The 3,893-nt window shown below is 40.0% G+C and overlaps 1 non-coding gene across 1 annotated transcript; it reads right to left on the bottom strand.

The window, feature by feature from the left end:
• Window positions 1–462: 462 nt before the first annotated feature.
• LOC122687621 lies at window positions 463–598 on the bottom strand. The gene has a single exon (XR_006339191.1). It is a non-coding gene; the product is annotated as a small nucleolar RNA SNORA48 (small nucleolar RNA).
• Window positions 599–3,893: the final 3,295 nt, after the last annotated feature.

Genomic DNA, 3,893 nt, shown 5'->3' with positions numbered 1-3,893 from the left:
TTGATTGATTTTGTGTGATATGGGTGACTAAGAGGACAGAAGAAAGAGGACATGCTTGGGTAACCATGTAAATATGAAACACAGGAGAAAAAAATGAATCGTTCCAAGTTCTCAAGATATACTTTTTAATATTCTCAAGAAATATATATGTGTATTTAAAATAAAAATCAATAAAGTGACATGATTACGGTTCTAAGTTAGTCAGAACATGGTAACTGCTATAAGCATAACCCCCAAGTCCCAATAACTTGATACAATAAAGATCTGTTTCTCATTCACATCACAATCCAATGGAGGTTGATATGTGTGCATGTGATGGTGAGGAGAGAGGCAGACTTTGGCCCATGTGATTATTTAGAGACCCAGGCTTTTCTTTTCATTGATTCTACCATCTCCTGGGGCCACAGGATTCTCTACATTCATTTGGACAGAGGGAGATAGGGAGCTGAATTTTTTTTTTTCCCACGTGTCCAGGGCATGAGCCAGGCATGGGCACAGAGCAAAAGCCAAGCTGGGATAAACAAGGAGTTGTTTTGTCCCCTGATATGAGACAGGCACCACCAGCCAACCAGGTGCCACTCTACCCAGGCCAGGGACAAGGGGGCTGAATTTTAAATAGGAAGATTTTATGGACCAGGAAAGGAAGAAATGTACATCACTTGTGCACGCTTACCAATGGTCAAAACTCAGTCATGGGCATGAGAAACAATCTGGCTGTGTGCCCAGGAAAAGGAAGACACGACTTTGAGGAGTGTTTAGCTAGTCTCTACCTTAAATGCTTGTTCGGGTATAATGAAGAACTCACAGAATTTTGAAATATGATTACAGTGAATGACAAAGTGATTTGAGTTTAATTAGACAATGTCTAAATGTGATTGATGTAATGGGAAAATCTGTGAAACATTTGATTATATTACTGAAGAAATTCTGTGGTCATATAGTGTGGGAACTGAAGAGACATGGGAGAGAGTAATGCCTGTATTGAGTCCAGAAATAGGTGAACCGAAGACCAAGAAATTATCACTGTCCTCTGGGTTGGGGTACTCGACCTGTTTATCCATTAACTCTTTATTACGTACCATCTGCTAGGCACTGTTCTAGGTACTGGAATAGAAACAACTTATCCTGTCTGCCAAATAGCCATATCCCTAGGTTAGAGGTGGATGTACTACATCCTCATGGCTTGAAGGCCCAAGCTTTTATAATGTTCTACCCAATGCACTTTACTCTGATCCTCCCCTAAGCAAATGCCTCCTAATTCTCTGCAGACTGTCTCTGATTGACTAGTATGTCTAATGCTTATGGTTCCTGCAGCCTAGTCTCCTCCGCTCCCTCGTCTTCCTCTTCCTCCTCCTCTTTTGTTGTCGTCTCCACAGTTATGCTCATCATAACAGCCAGCATTCACTGCCAACTGGGCATTGAGTTAGGTGCTTTATACGTTTCTTCTAATCCTCATGACAGTTGCATTTTACAGATGCAAATACTGAGTCTCAGAGAAATTTAGAGGGCAGTTTGCCCTTAGAGTTACTAGTGGTGAGCCTGGATCAGAAACCACTTCTGCTGACTTCATAGCCCAAGTTCTTACTACTATTATAAAGAAATAAATCTGCACCTGGGTTTATAGATCAATCCCTTGATAATTTATTAAATAGGATTAGTTGAATTGATCAAGTCTGGGTACTTTGACAAAATCAGGTTTCTGATCCCACCACATTCAGGACCTGATACTGGGATGAGAAAACTCCTCAGAGGTTCTCAACCCTACGAGGTCTTGCCAGGGCTGCTGGCTGAGCACTGACCTCTCTTCCTTTTTTAAAGGTAAAAAGTCATTTATTTTAATTGAATTATATAGTTGACTTATAATGATAAAGAATCTGCCTGCTGTGCAGGAGACCAAGGTTCGATCCCTGTGTTGGGAAGATCCCCTGGAGAAGGGAATGGCAACCCACTTCAGTATTCTTGCCTGGAATTCCATAGACAGACGAGCCTGGCCTGGTGGGGTACAGTCCTGGTGGGGTCTCAAGGAGGAGGACACACCTAAGTGCCTAACACTTTCACTTTTTAGGTGTACAGCATAGTGATTTACTACTTTGGCAGATTATATTCCATTATAAGCTATTATAAGATAATGGGTATAATTCCTTGTGCTATACATTCATTTCTTGCTGCTTATCTATTTTACATATAGTATTTTTTAATCTATTATGACCATACCTCTAATTTGTCCCTGAAATCCCTATTTCTGAACTTTTAACTTCAACATTTGTGACCTGGTAATATCACAAAATAACCTGTCTGTCAGAGAGAACTGTTAACAAATTTATATTTTTATAATGAGAAAAAATATTCTCATAAATAAAGCCCAAACAGATAACAAAATTTACTGAAGTTATAAGATAAACATTACATTTGATTCCTTCAACAAAAAGTATACTGTGTAGTTGCAATTATTGAACAAAGATGTAATCAGAGAAATACATTTTAAATTACAATGTATTGATAGGAATAAATCAAAGTAAATGTGTTTTCTCCTAATGGCATTTTTATTTTCCCAGAGTGGGAATTTAAAATTGCTTAAATTGCTTCTAAGTTAGTGAGTAGGAAAAGCGCTTCAATGATGACAAAATGCGTAACAAATGTTTAACCAACATGCAAAGGATGACAATGAAAAGAACAATTCTGCACGTGTCACAGTTATGTGACTCCATCCTGATTTTTCTAACCCATGTACAATTAGCAAAAAGCATCTACTTCATTATAATCGTATGCATTATCACATGCATATCTTTATGTACCATTGGTGGTGGTTTAGTCACTAAATCGTGTCCGACTCTTGCAACCCCATGGAAGGTAGCCTTCCAGGCTCAATCCATGGGATTCTCCAGACAAGAACACTGGAGTGGGTTGCCATTTCCTTCTCCAGGGGATCTCCCCAACCCAGCAATTGAACCTGGGGTCTCCTGCATTGCAGGCAGATTCTTTACCAATTGAGCTACAAGGGAAGGCCTTATGTACCATTAACCCTTGCACATGTGTCATATGTCTTTATTTCACAATATTTCTGACTTTCGCACCTTTCGTTGTTGTTTCCGCCGTCCTTCACTTCTGAACTACATTATCCTTATGTTATAGAAGTAGTAGAAATGTAGGTCAAATGCGTCTTTCTAAGATCATTATAGGAAAAAAGAAACAAATTAGGGAAGAATGTAGTTTTCTTATACAATATCCGTTAATGATGACAGTTGCTTACAGCTGTTCTTGGGAGAATGGCCACACTAAATGTGTGACTTGGGTTGCAATTACATGTTTGGTGATCTGTACAAACTTTAAAGCCCACTTTCCTCAAGTGAGTTGCATTAAAGCCAGGCTTTACCACAACTAAACCTGTGATGATGATCCAGCTCAACAGCTCTGTCTACAGAGAAGACAGCTATAAGGCTGTCTGATGTGATTTGATAACTCATCAGTCTCAGTTCAGTCACTGAGTCTTGTCCAGCTCTTTGCAACCCCACGGACTGCAGCACACCAGGTTTCCTTGACCATCATAAACTCTTGGAATTTGCTCAGACTCATGTCCATTGAGTCGATGATGCCATCCAACCATCTCATCCTCTTCATCCCCTTTGTCTCCTGCCTTCAGTCTTTCCCAGCATCAGAGTCTTTTCTAAGGCGTCAGTTCTTCACATCAGGTGGCCAGAGTATTGGAGCTTCAGCTTCAGCATCAGTCCTTGCAACGAATATTCAGTACTGTTTTCCTTTAGGATGGACTGGCTTGGTCTCCTTGCTGTCCAAGGGACTTTCAAGAATCTTCTCCAACACTACAGTTCAAATACATCAATTCTTTGGCACTCAGCTTTCTATATAGTCCAACTCTAACAGCCGTACATGACTAC

This window comes from Cervus elaphus, chromosome 31, assembly GCF_910594005.1.
Source record: "Cervus elaphus chromosome 31, mCerEla1.1, whole genome shotgun sequence".
Taxonomy (NCBI): domain Eukaryota; kingdom Metazoa; phylum Chordata; class Mammalia; order Artiodactyla; family Cervidae; genus Cervus; species Cervus elaphus.
Note: the sequence above shows the minus strand (reverse complement) of the source record. Positions and strands in the feature narration are given on the sequence as shown.